Source organism: Pantherophis guttatus, chromosome 5, assembly GCF_059756535.1.
Source record: "Pantherophis guttatus breed Tessera chromosome 5, ASM5975653v1, whole genome shotgun sequence".
NCBI classification, from domain to species: domain Eukaryota; kingdom Metazoa; phylum Chordata; class Lepidosauria; order Squamata; family Colubridae; genus Pantherophis; species Pantherophis guttatus.
Window position 1 is genome coordinate 49,316,939 of NC_142067.1, and position 14,834 is coordinate 49,331,772.

The 14,834-nt window shown below is 41.2% G+C and overlaps 1 long non-coding RNA gene across 1 annotated transcript in view; it reads right to left on the reverse strand.

Annotated features, from left to right (window-relative positions):
- Positions 1-14,227, reverse strand: part of LOC117670951 (uncharacterized) — a 43,901-nt gene extending 29,674 nt beyond the window's left edge. The window contains exons 1-2 of the long non-coding RNA XR_004592737.2: positions 14,167-14,227; positions 10,911-10,993 (exon numbers count right to left, since the gene is read on the reverse strand). This is a non-coding gene — a long non-coding RNA (uncharacterized LOC117670951). The remainder of the gene's footprint in view (positions 1-10,910; positions 10,994-14,166) is intronic.
- Positions 14,228-14,834: the final 607 nt, after the last annotated feature.

The window sequence follows — 14,834 nt, forward strand, 5'->3', positions numbered from 1 at the left end:
GGTACAAATGGCAATATACTTAAATTGATGAAATGCTCTTTAGAAGGACTGGAAAACTAAAAGATTGCAATGAGCCACCTGTACATTTTCCTTTAAATAAATGAAATAGAGAGAGTTGCTGAATGGAAAACACTGACTTATTAGAGTCTTTGATGCTCTCTGAACTTGGTTGTTTTTTTGTTTTGTTTTTTTTGCAGATGCTTCATTACCTAACTATGTAATCTCATTAGTGCTAGAAGGGAGTTTGCTCTCTGTTTATATACAGTGGCCTGCCCTGTCAATGTTGGTAGTGTGACCTCTATCATCAATGAAATTTCCCAGTAAGTCCCTTAAACAGAATCACAAGGTACATGCTTGAGCATCTGATTTAAGTTTAATATTTATCCAGTCCTACAAAATGTTTAAAGTAAATTAAAGATTAGCCATTAAGTAATTTAAGCAGTACTTATTTTGATAAGTTTATTTGAGATATGACTGATGGTATGTCCTGAGAAAGAAAGCAGTTCATTGGCACAAATATTTGAGTAATTATAAATAACCAGAATCTGATGAATAATTTATTAATTTTGTTGAACAAATAACTGTCGTTAAAGCATTTCTGAGAGAACAGGAAGCCTTTCTTTATAACTAACAAAATAATTAGTGATGGACAATCTGTCCTTGGTTTTCTTTAGACTGGACGTTGGACTTACCTGATACGTCCGTTCTCAGCATGTAGAAAGCGTCAGTCAGGCTGGGGATACGCCTCGTCTAGCGTATGACCGAGTCTTGCAATAATTAAAGGGTCCGCCCTTCCGGTAGCCCCAGTTCTTCGTCAAGGGCGAAGTGCAGACTCGTGAGACATGTCTTCCTGTAATGAGAAAGAATTACTATCCAACCCCCCCCCCCAAACCACCACCGGACTGGAGAGAGAAGGGTGGGGCTGACTGACGCTATCTACATGCTGAGATCGGACGTATCAGGTAAGTCCAACGTCCATTCTCCAGCTTACCAGAAAGCATCAGTCAGGCTGGGGACATACCAAAGCTTGATGTCACCTGGGTGGGCAAGACGGCTCCGGTGGATTTCAGGTGAGGTGGACAGCCTGGAGAACTTGTCTGCCAAACGCAGCATCGGATGAAGCAAATGAGTCCACTCTATAGTGCCTGATGAAAGGGCTGAGAGAGGTCCAGGTGGCAGCCCGACAGATCTCTTCCAGAGATGCCTGTGTCGACCAGGCGGCCGATGTCACTGCGCTCCTGGTTGAGTGGGCCATGATTCTGTGTGGTGGAACCAAGTCCGAATGGCGGTAGGCCAAGGCGATAGTGGCCCTTATCCATCGCCCCAGGGTAGAAGCCGAAACTCGGGACCCGATAAGATGATGGATGAAAGGCAACAAAGAGTGCCTCCGACTTGCGATGTGCTGCTGTCTGGGCGATATAAATTTTCAGTGCCCTCTGAACATCGAGGGTGTGCCAAGACCGTTCCAGGCGATGTGAGGGATGAGGACAAAAGTCTGGGAGGATGAGTTCCTGCGCTCTGTGGAAGGGTGAGTTCACCTTGGTTAGAAAGGCCGGGTCCAGGCGAAGCACCACTCTGTCCCGATGAAAAATACATAGGTCCGCACGAATGGATAATGCCACTAGCTCCGAAATGCGGCGAGCGGAGGTAATCGCCACCAGGAAGGATACCTTCAAAGAAAGAAACCGGAGGGAGACAGAACGGAGAGGCTCGAACGGAGGAGACATAAGAGCGATAAGAACCTTGTTTAAGTTCCAGGAAGGGTAACGGTGAATGGTGGGGTGACGTAAATTAGTGGCGCCCCTTAGGAAGTCGTGGATGATAGGATGGCAAGAGATGGAGTCAGTCAAGCCACAGGACAGGACAGATGCCAAGGCGGCTACCTGATGGCGCAGCATGTTGGGGGCGAGACCGTTGTCAAGGCCACATTGAAGGAAGGACAGTACGTGCAAGATGGAGGCCGCTGTTGGAGAAACGGAAACTGAGGTACACCAGGAAGCAAAGGAGCGCCATGTGGCGTCATATATGCGAATTGTAGAAGGGCAGCGGGCGGCCTGGATGGTTGAGATGATCGGGGGCGGTACCTTGGCTGCAGTCAGGATGCTCCGCTCAACCGCCATACGGTTAAGCGAAGCCAGGCATGATCCGGATGGTAGAGAGCCCCTTGAGACAATTGGACCATGGAGGTGGGAATTTTCCACGGCGGAGCGACCGATAGGGTCATCAAGTCCGCGAACCATGGGCGCATTGTCCAATATGGGGCGATCAAAAGCAGTTGAGCTCGTTCCTGAAGTAGTTTTCGGATCACTTTGGGAATTATTGGCAGGGGCGGGAAAGCATAAAGGAGGCCTGGGGGCCATCGGCTGTGGAGGGCATCCGTGGCTTCCGCCTGAAAGTCCAGAAATCTCGAGAAATAGCGGGGCAGTTGGTGGTTCGTCCTGGAAGCGAACAAGTCTACGAGAGGGGTTCTGAATCTGGCCGAAATCTCCCGAAATAGGGTGGTGAGAATTGACCATTCCCCGTGATCCACCTGATTCCGGCTAAGGGCATCTGCCTGGACATTCACTGCACAGAGATGTGGTCTGCCCGAAGCGATGACAGGTGAATCTCGGCCCATAGGCCCAGGAGGCGAGCTTCGGCCATCAAGGCGCATGAGCAGGTGCCCCCCAATTTGTTCACATGGGCTTTGGCGGTAGTGTTGTCCGTCAAGATGAGCACATCCTTTCCTTCCAGAAGGTCCTGGAAGTGAAGTAGAGCAAGCCGGATCGCGCGGAGCTCCAACAGGTTTATGTTGAGACGGGATTCCAAGACTGACCAACGGCCTTGAATCATGTGATGAAGGAGATGGGCCCCCCAGCCCGAGAGACTGGCATCTGTGGTTAACTGAACCCGATGAGGCTCCCGGAAGAAGGAGCCACGGGACAAAGCAGCCAAGGTCCACCATCGAAGGGAGTTGAGGACATGAGGAGGCAGATGAAGTCAACGAGGAGACGTGTCCTGAAACAACTTTTGGAAGGGGAGTAGCAGTCACTGGAGGTCCCTGCTATGTAAACGGGACCATGGGGTAATGCCAAAAGAGGACACCATCATGCCCAATAACCGAGAAAGCGTTAAGATGGAAGTGAAGCTGTCAGTTAAGCACCTGAGAGCCAGAGAACTCAGGCTAGCCTGGCAGTCCGCGGAAAGCGACACCGTGGAAGAGACCATGTCAATCAGGGTCCCTAAGTGGAGGATGCGAGTTGACGGGGAAAGGTGGCTCTTAGACCAGTTGATAGAGAACCCGTGAGCCTGAAGAGAATTCAGGACAGTGACCAAATCTACCCGTGCTTCCAAAAGGGAGGTGGAAAGAATCAAAATGTCATCCAAATAAAACTGGAGACGCAGAGGGGTAGAGCGGATGTGGCCCACGAGGGCGGACATTATCTTAGTAAAAACCCGAGGGGCCGAGGACAGCCCGAAGGGTAGTGCTCTATATTGGTAATGAGAGCCTCTAAAAGCAAAACGTAGAAACTTACGGTGAGCGGGCAAAATGGGAACATGGAGGTAAGCCTCCGTTAAATCAATTGATGATAGAAAATCTGAAGGGTGGACTGATTCTAAAATAGAGGAAAGGGATTGCATCTTGAACCAATGGTACCTAATGTGTCGGTTCAAGGATTTTAAGTCCAAAATGGGTCTCCACCCACCCGAGGACTTTTGGACAACAAAAAGATGGGAGTAAAAACCATGACCTTGTTGTGATTGGGGAACCCGCTCAATAGCTGCTATCGCCAGGAGGTGATCGATAGCAGTTGCAACAAGATCCCTTTTAGTCTTGTCGCGAGAAACAGGGCAGGGAATAAAGCGGGAAGGAGGGGGAGAGGAAAACTCTAGGGAAAGACCCTGAGAAATAGAGTCAAGGACCCAGGAATCGTTGGTGGAAGTCTCCCACTGAGCAGAAAACAATGAGAGACAACCTCCAATGGGAGCCTGGGATGGAAATCTATCTAGACCTGTGAGGAAAACGCCCTCCCCTCCCTCCCTGGAACCGCCGAGGAGGGAATCTTGCCCCTGGCCTAACCTGGAAGTCCTGTTGGGGTCTGGAAGAGAAGCTTCATTGGAAACGAGGTTGAAAGGAAGAAGCCCCGGAGGCCCAAAAGGACTGGAATCTGGAGGACGAGGAAGAACGTGGATCGCCTCTGTGGGAAGCCGGTGGCAGGATTTTATGACGATCCCTGGTCTCAACAAGTAGGGGGTCCAAGGCAGCCCCAAACAGATTTCCAGTAGTATAGGGAGAGGAGGCGAGTTGCCACTTGCTGCGCATGTCGGCCTGCCAATTTCTAAGCCATAACAGGCGTTGTGACGTCACGTTGGATCCCAAGGCTCTGGCAGAGAATCTTGCCGAGTTCAATGTGGCATCAGCCGAATATTCCAGAGCGGCCGCAATCTTGTTCAGATCCTGGTGGGACCGTGAATCCGACAGAGGCAAACGGGATTGAAGTTGCTTGATCCAAAGCAGAGCCGCCCTATTAAAAAAGGACGCCGAGGTGGATGCTCGGATGGCCCAAGCGGTGGCCTGGTGACCTTTAAGGAGAGTCTTTTCCGCCCTCTTGTCCTCTGGACGAAGGGAATCTTCTGCTGGACCAGTGGGATGAACCGGATCAGCCAAGGCCACAATGGGTACGTCTACTTTCGGAGGCTGTAAAATATCAGCCAAGGGGGCCGCCGAATTGTAGAGGCACTTGTCCAACCCATTAGGACTGGGTCCCGCATCAGGAAGGGCCCACTGATGCTGTAAGACGTCCGTGAATAACTTAGGAGCCAGGATGGTCTCCGGGTTCACGGTCGGTTCTGCATACATGGCTGAAGCCAGGTCGTGAGAATCAGAAGCTGCAGTCGAAGGAGGAGGAGCACCCAAGCGAGTCGTGGCAATAGCCTTGAAGAGTAGGGATCGAAAAACCTGCGGCTTAAATAGGCCCACAAACGACGGAGGGTCCGGACCCAAACCTTCGTCGTCTGACCAAGCCTGGTCCTGAAAATCATCAGCCTCAGAAACAGAAACCTGATCAGTCTGGTCATGATAAGACGCCTGGTCCCGATCCAGGTGAGGATCCTCTCTGAGGCTGGAATTGTGCTGCAAGGCCAGTGAAGTGGCATGGGCCGAAGAAGACGGAGCATGTTGCCAGCATTCCGCCAGGCCCTGGCGAATGGCCCGAGCGATGAAGGCCTCCAAGGAATCTGCCATCGGAGTGGTAAGTGGAGTAGGAGATTGTCCAGTGGGGGGTGCTTGAGTGGATGGACCCGCATCTGGAAGGGTCTGAAAAAGGCGTCGGGAATCCGAAGTAGGAGATCCTGAAGGAGAGCCAGGAATATCTGGAGAAAGATCCCTCACAGAACGTGGGGATCTAGGCCTAGAGCTAGGCAAGGAATCAGGCCTGTCGGGATCCCGTGTTGAGGCCTGGGAGCGGGCTGTCTGGAAGGCCTTTTCAAATGCCTTATGCCTCCTCTGCTCTTCGCGAGCCGTTGCTGCTGATGAAGACGAAGAAGCCCCCTTCCGAGACCTGGTCTTCTTGGCCAGAGGGGGATGATCCCGTGAAGTACCCTCAAGCGGATCACTCTCAAGTGGTCGCCGAGTGGAGGTTCCACGCTCGTTAGCGTCAGACCTCATTGCGTCCGCCATTTTGCGTGAGGAAATTGAGGCAAAGGTGGCAAAAACGCTCCCTGGTGCTTCCAAGAGAAAAAAAGGGCGCCAAACCGCCAGGGCAAATTGTGCCGTTATTTTACAAGCAGTCCGGCAATTAACACGCCCTAGGAGATATTGACAGCCGCTCAGTTTGACAATTAGGTGAGAGGGGCGTTCACAACACTGGGGAGAAAAGCGCCCTTATCTATAAGCCTTCTGGCTATTAACGCGCCTTAGGAGATGCCGACAGCTGCTCTGTTGGATAATTAGAAGAGCGGGGTGTCCGCAAGCTCCTCCGACAAGCCCCGGCGCCGAGTCCTTATTAAAGGGAATGATGCACAGTCGCTAGCCGTCCGGCTTCAAAGGCGACTTTAAATCGGCGAGCAGCCACTCCAGCCAATAGCAAAGCTGCTAGGCTAAGGCCTTTTAAACGCAGCAATCTCCCGCGCTGGAGAAGCCCAGCTAAGGGGCGCGAAGCCGCCGCAATCACCAGCGGCAATTGTGAGTAGGTCAATTGAGGAAAAGTCAGTTTTAAGGCAATCAAACCTGGAAAGTCCTGAGAGGAATTAAATTTCAAACCAGATAAAGCGATCAGAGGCTGAAGACACATCTAGTCACGCGTAGACCGAGCCGAAGAACTGGGGCTACTGGAAGGGCAGAGCCTTTAATTATTGCAAGACTCGGTCATACGCTAGACGAGGCGTATCCCCAGCCTGACTGACGCTTTCTGGTAAACTGGAGAATAACTTAGTAATTATATTTTATTTTAGCAAGATTTTCACTTTAAAAAAAGGTCATTTGTTTCTAAGAGTTGGCTTATGGATAAATATGGAGTATATGGATACAGATGGCCCAAACTAAGCCGCCAGTATCTCCTCACAAATATATATGCTATAAGTACACTAAGTGTAAGGATTTATTCTTAACTTTTGTCACATTTAACAGTTTTGCCTAATGTAAAAGACCTTATATGTTTGTTTGAGAGGAGACAGACACTTCCTAAGGCAGTTTAAATTCTGAAATGTTTGCTTGTTTGTTTTTAATAATAAGGAACTCATTTCCTTCCATATGGAAAAAGTTTATGAGTTCATCAAGTACACATTAACAGAAATTTCAAAATCTGCTAATATGTTGTCACTTTGATGAATAAATCTTTAGAATTTGGAGGACAAGAAATAAGGGTTCCAGAAGATTTTAAAAAATGTTTATGATTAAATATTTTAATAAACACATATTTTATCTAGTAGGTAATACAGATAATTTAAATAGGCGTTCTGAATGTCTTTTTTAGCTTACCTTTACTATCAGATAATTATGGCTGAAGATTTTAATGAATTGGATGTGTTTATCTCATAATCCTATAACAGATAGGAAAAGCTATCTAAATTTAGTCTTCATATGTAGATCTTGACTCATATTTAAATGCTGGGGTTTTGGGATGTATGTAATATCTAGATTCTCTATGCGAAGTTTACTCTATTTTTAAATACAAACTTACAAAATGAATCAAATACAAGATTCATTTCTTGATTGTTTTTTAGATCTCAATTCTTAGCTGGTTGATAGATAAATGTAATATTGGTCTTACTGTAATACCCAGTTATGCTACAATAACATTCTCATTCTTTTAAAAATGGTTTTCAGAGAACACCAAGGGCCTCCCTCAAGTACCAATATATATTACAGTAGATATTTCAGGCCAGAAGTGAATTTCTTATTTCTTATTATTTTTTTGTATTAAAATGTGCTATCCCAATCCTTCAGCCAGAAATATTATAATAAGAAATGACTTTCTCACTTATTATAGTGTCTCATGGAACTAATAAGAAATGATCTTTATATTCATTTCCATTTAATTTAATATTAGAACCATTGACATTGGACAATCAAAAGACACCATCCGGTTGAGTTCAAAAATTATGATATACTAAACTGATAATTATGTTTTATATCCAAATTGTTAAATTACAGCAGCTTGGTAAATTTTAGAGTACTCAGTGAAACATGTATTTAAAATATATTAAATATATTAGAATATAGCACATTTGTAGAAATACTACAAATAATTTATGTCTGATTTTGACCCTTATTTGCAATATCGCAGGGAAGCTCTCTCTTTCTCTTTTTTCAAATTCTTAGGTTAATATGGGAAATGATTTCTTTAGACCTACAAAGTGAAATATGTTTTAAGCCATCTGAGTTCTTACAATGGATATATATATATAAAGTGTTTTTCTATCGAGACACCTGGTCTACCCCAGCATGTGGGAGGGAGCATACTGCATCCCTTTCGCCTTTCAGCTCCAATCCAGGAGCCCTCAAGCAGTTGCATTCACGACAAATCATTTTATACCAAATTTATATTTCGCTGATAAAGAAATAAAGGGAGGAGAACTTGTGGCTCAGAGGTTAATACAACTGCCTAACATGTAGGCAGCCCAAGTTCGAATCCAAGTAAGGGTATGGCTAGCTGATGAGAGCTAAATAGCTTGAAATAGATCTATACTAGTCTCCCTTTATTTCTTTATCAGCAAAATATAAATTTCGCTGATAATATATATACACGAACCAGTAGTAAAGGTAAGTAGAACCCACCCATATAGTAGATGGGTAGAACCCATATATATATATATATTCACCCAGTAGAACATATATATATATATGTATGTATGTATGTATGTATGTATGTATATGTATATGTATATGTATATGTATATGTATATGTATATATGTGTGTGTGTATATATATATGCATTACTGTTCTAGTCAGGGTTTTTCCTACGTAAATCAAGATGTTTATATAGCCATAGTTAAGTGACATCCCAAATCACTATTTTCTAGGTTTCATCAGACATTTAAGCAGCTTTATGCTGTCTGTTGCAAGACTTAAGGGAGACTAAAATAGATCTATTTCTGACTTATTTGCCTTCATCAGTTAGCCACACCCTCATTTTATGACTCCTCCCTGTAATGGTCAAATATTTATTTTGTTCTTTTTTCGTAGGTCTATATGTGCATTACTGTTATAGCCAGGGTTTTTCCTACATAAATCAAGATGTTTATATAGCCATAGTTAAGTGACATCCCAAATCACTATTTTCTAGGCTTTATCAGACATTTAAGCAGCATTATGCTGTCTGTTGCATGGCTATGCTAATTTCCAAAGAAATAAGATTACCAACCTAATCCAAAAAGAAACCCCTACTAAAATCCAAGACAGAGAACAAGAAAACGGCAAAGCCCTCCTCCCATACATAAAAGGCACCACAGACAAAATCAGCAAGATCCTCCACAAACACAACATCAAGACAGCATTCTGCACAAACCAAAAAATATCCACCATCCTAAGAAACCCCAAAGACAAAATTGAGTTAGAAAATCAAGGAGTATATGAAATCCCATGCACCGCCTGCCCCACCACATACATCGGACAAACCAACAGAAGAATAAGTGCACGCATTGAAGAACACAAGAACTCAGTCAGAAAAGAGGAACCAACTTCTTCCCTGGTCCAATACCTCAAAGCCACAGGACATGATATTGACTTTAAAAAGACCAGAACTATCGCCAAAACTGAACACTTTAACAACAGAATAATCAGAGAAGCCATCGAGATAGTAAAACGTCCACACAGCATGAATAAACAAGATGATACTTCCCGCCTATCAGCCATTTGGAAATCCGCCCTTATTGACAAACGAGTCCCTAACACAAAGAATGACACCAGACCCACACTCATGAGAGCCACACAGGATGTAACCAGCACACATCCACGCAGAAAGCAGACTCAAACCCACACTGATGATGAGGCACGACCCTGGACCAGAAGCCAGACCACAGCTGCATCATTAGCCACTTTAAACCCCTCCAATCCATACATGAAGCAGACTGACACCCACCATGAAGAGGTGGCACGGCCACGAACACGAAGCCAAACAACAGCAACACAGCTCACCAGCTCAAATTCCCCTGCTACTCAGACTAACCCGAGCACAACCAAGCCCCCACCTAAACAGAACACACGCCCATCCAATCAGAGCACAGCCAACCCCCCCATCCAATCAGAGCACAGCCAAACCCCCAACCAATCAGAACACACCTCCGCCCAATCAGAACACAGCCAAGCTCCCATCCAATCATTTCACACCCCCACTGGCAGTTAAAAGGAAGAAACAGCTGCGATCACACACATTGCTCCTAGAAGCACGAAGCCGAGAACACCAGCCTGAAGATGACGAATGAGACTTCGTTGAAACGTTGCCAAGAAACCTCCAATTTTACACGGGAGAAAACCCAAATAACCAAAGACCTACATATATATATATATATATATATATATATATATATATATATAAAATTTATCTTTTGAATAATCATCAGCACTGAATAGGGTTTGCACAATTCTAAATCTGCAATATGTATAGAATATGATTAAAGTAGACATTATTTATATGTTCTTTCAGATAAAGAGCTTGGATACCCTATTTTAAAAAAACCTAATTCCTAAGATTCTTAAATATTATTAAGTATATTTTTTTGCTATTTAAATGAATGTAATTTATCTAAGAGATATTTAAAATGCTTATTAGTAATTTCAGAACATTTTGAAAAAGCCTGACTGTCAACTTCATTAGTCAATATGCATAAAATGATGGAATGATGATATCTGTTCGGACTAATACCTGCTATTGATTCATATAATTGAAAGTATTATCAAAGTCCCTTGTGTGGTCAAGATTTAATGCAATGTTAAAAAGTGAGATTTTTGTATCCATCAACACTTTTTTTTCTTTTGTATTTATTCCTGTATAATAAAATGAAATATTAAAAAAATTAAAACATGACAGAACATTATCTGAAGACAATGGATTCAGACTTGTTCGTATAGAGTGATGGTAATTATCCGTAGAGAACCACAATTTTATTGGATAACATTCTATGTTTAGAATGCAGGCTTAATCTATTTGGCAAATACTTATTTTAGCAATGGTTTATTATAAATTAAGACTAAGTTTCAATCCAGAACAGCATGTTAGACAGATTCTATTGGAAAATCATTTAATACTACCAATAATATAAAGCTGTGCACAAATATATATTATAAATTAATATGTAATAACATTGCTCTACTTTTAAAAGTGACATTACTAAATATTATATACAACAAATACAGTTAGTAAACATTACATAAAAAGGAAGGATACTGGACTCCATTTAAATGTTCTCTTCTCAAAACAAACAAACAAACCTGTTTATATTGTTGAAAATCAGGTTCTGCAAGAATATTGACATTTAAATACCCCAACCTTGATTCATCCATGAATCTTCATTCTGTTCATAAAGTACAATGTAAGAAATTCATTTGTTGCAAGTGTGTAGATTAAGGAAAAGTATATATCTTTAAAAATGATATGTAGTTATCAATAACTGGACATTTTTATCATTCCGATAAACTGCTTTTTTGGTTAATTCATAAAATATCACATTTAAAGATAGTCCACAACTTATGACAAGTTATAATGTACCCCCAAAAAGCTGCTTATGATGAGAATTTAAAGTTCTGACAACTGCCCCATTATTTACATGATTGTGTTTTTGGTGCTCAGCAACCAGCCTGCATTTACGGTTGTTTGCGATGTCCGGTGGGCATATGTCCACAATTTACAATGGGTTTTTTTGCCAGAAACTGGTGTTTACTTTTGGTTTCCACAAAAAAAAATGGTCAATGTGGACAATGGATTTGCTTAACAACCATGACATTCACTTCAGAACCACCATATTTGCTTAACAACTGCTGCCAAAAGGTTACAAAGTTGGGTGTCATCATGTGATAAGCCGCTTAATGACCAGCACAACTTAGAACTAAAATTCCAAGCTCAATTATGGTTGTGAGTTGAGGACTATTTGTAATTATGTCTTATTATTATAATTATGTTAATTTTCTGGTTGTTAGAACTGCATTGTGAGAATTTATTATATGAAATGGAACCATCCTAAAATGCATGGATGGGAGGTCTTAGCTAATTTTAAAAATATTATCTCATTTAAATTTTGTGTTGGCTTCTCAATGCAAACATTAACAAAAAGTCATTGACATAAATTTACACAGCACTACATCATTATCTAATTACACATCCAACCAAACCTGACACAATCTTTTGTTATATATGGCAGGTAATAAATAAGATTCAATTTCTTAAAATATGAAAATATGTCTGACCATCTGTCGTTGGCAAGCTGTTCCCATGTTGAAGAAACTCACCATTGTTTTGTGGGGAGGGGATACCCAGAATGCACTAAGAACGCATGAGTTAAATCACTTACATCCAGGTAATTAATTGATACTTTTTATAACACCAGAAAAAAATGTTGTGTTGATTGGAAATATAAAATGTAGCTGTAAAGGCTCCTCCTGATTCATACAGTTGAGTTTATTTTTAGTAAAACAGCATAAAATTAAATTCTACAAAAGATTAGCCCCACTGTGACCTGAATTATTTCATATTCTTTATTATTTCATCTGCATGTTCTTTGCAGTAATGAGTCTAGAGTGTGACAATATTCAAAAGATTGTTATAGTAAGCAATATTTTGGCAGAAAGTGCAAGATGAAAGGAGAGAGTAAGATCTGGTACATAATCTGTTGAAAAAGAAGACTGAATATCATGGAAAAGACTTTCCAAAGAATTTTTTTTTTTTACATTTACACTGTTTGTATTACATACCCTTTAGTAATTTTGTAAAAATAGAGATATAAATGAAAATATGTGACTGTTTTAAAGCTGCAATTGAAAAAGATACATAAAAACAATCTCTAGACATATTTCTCAAGACTGTCCACTATTTTTGATAAGATTAGCGAAAAATGAGTAAGAGGAGAGTAAGAGAAACATAAAACTGCATCAAATGTATAGTGAGGAAATGAATAGTTAGCCCTTTCACAATAACATGAACTGCTGGAAGACTCAAAAAAGACAAAATGAACATTACAATATCTGATAGTGAAGAATACCCTAGTTATCTTTATATTTTATTTTATTTATAATATTCTATATATTTGATGAAAGTGAGTGATTGGCTTCTTTCCCATGGAAGACCAAACTCTAAGGCAGACTCAGTTAAGAGATTATGAGCTGAGAGAGGTGCATAGAAATTCAACACTGAGTCACCCCAAACTTAATCAAATGTATTAATCATTTATCACCAATCTATTATACAATGTGTTCAGGTATGAAACTACAGCTTCTGCTACCTTCTTATTTATAAACTGCCATAAAATGGTCTGTTTTGCTATGCTACTAAACCTCAGACTTCAAACTCAATAATACAGGGCTGAAAATCTACAGACTTCGTGTGGGGTTTCAAAAATCTTCTGAAAAGGATTTTTTTAGATTTTTGGGTAACATCATCTCTTTTCCTAATTTCTACTGATTGCAGAAAGACAGGAAGAGGAAAAATACAAGAGGCATTGTTCAGACACTTTTCAATTTGTACTCCATACAACTAAATCAGTTACACTGAAAAAAAGAATTTTAATTTAGTTCTTTTCCTTAGCCAACTATTCTTTGGCTAAGGATGCACACACACACACACATTGTATAATAGTCTAATTTTAAATGGCACAATGTAATTGTCCCTCAGTACATGTATATTTGTATATTCTTAGCGTTGTGTTCATGAAAGATGATTGATTGATTGAATTAATTGAAGTTTATTTGTTATTAATTGGCTGGAAACCATTTCTTGAAAGACATGATGGCAAATATATCATTCAATCCATCAATCATATAAGAAAGGTTCAATTGAAAGGCATAAGAGCACTACATTTTAATTTTGATGTCAGGTTTTATTGTTCACACTATTACCTTATAATTTAACTTTAATGATATTTGCCTGACATCATTTTCCAAACCTATTATACAACAGCTTATATCAATTTACTATATTTCTTTCCTTGCTCAGCAGACTCCTGCTTCACTTTTACATACTTCACATTTTTCAAGAGGGTAGACACCCCCTGACATTTTGAAAAGTTCTGTAAGCTAATTATTTTAGGATCAAAGCCTTTTAATATATGTCCCTTAGAGTTGGGCTAAAACAGAAGTGGATTCTACTTACCTTTACTACCGGTTCGCAATGGGATCGCTACCTCATCCTACAAGGGGCATATTTTCCCTCACAAGATTTTAGAATCTCTGTTCACTGCATATAGATTATTAATGAAAACATTTAGTAGAATACGTTCAAGATGACTAAAAATATTGTGGAAAAGCCAATCATATGTAACTTGTGTGTAGCTCTTAAATCTAATGATTACACCAGAATTCAAATTACTGATTCCCTCAGACATGTCCCAGCAAGATACATCCAGCTTCTACCCTTCTGGCAAAACTTTAATCAGAGCAGAGACTCTAATGGACAATTTTATAGCTTTCTGAACTTTCCAAGGAAAAAAAAATATTCCTGAATATTTCTAAATAAATACAGAACATAAAAGGCACATACAGTCAGGACATCAATGTAGGGTGGGCAAAGAAAAGCAGACTGCGAAACACAGGAATGAACTGCCATGATGCAAAGTCCAGGGTTTTTTTTATTATTATTTGCATTGTGACATCACATGCATGTATGAAAGAGATGGACCTTGCAACACAATGGTGCCATGATGCTTTGATGAAATCAGCAATGTCCTGTGAATATCCATATATACAATGACAGAAAAAAACAAGACAATGATACTGATATCAGTGGTGATGAATTTCCTCAGCATTCTGTACAAATAGTTCAAATCTACATTCTTTCTTGGTAAATATTGTTTAATGTAATATTCTTGGTACAATGTCCTGTGCATCAAGTCTACTGTCGCTCTTCTCTTGGCATTTTCCTTTTGCACAGAATCTCCAGTTTTCTTATTTCTGATTCTCTTTCACTGGATTCTGACATCACACTTCACCCCAAATCAAATCTTTGCTGGTTAAATTTACAGCTTCTCATACTTCACACTGATCAATCTGTTAACTCATGTCCCTGGATTCTGTGCCTAAACTTTTCTATCTTTTTCCTTTTCCCTTAGCTCATAAACACTCCTTCTGCCAAGTTTGTTCTTTTCCTCTTTCTCTCAGATGGCTTGTTTCATCCAAAATTGGGGTCCATGTTTCGGAACTCTTCTTCCT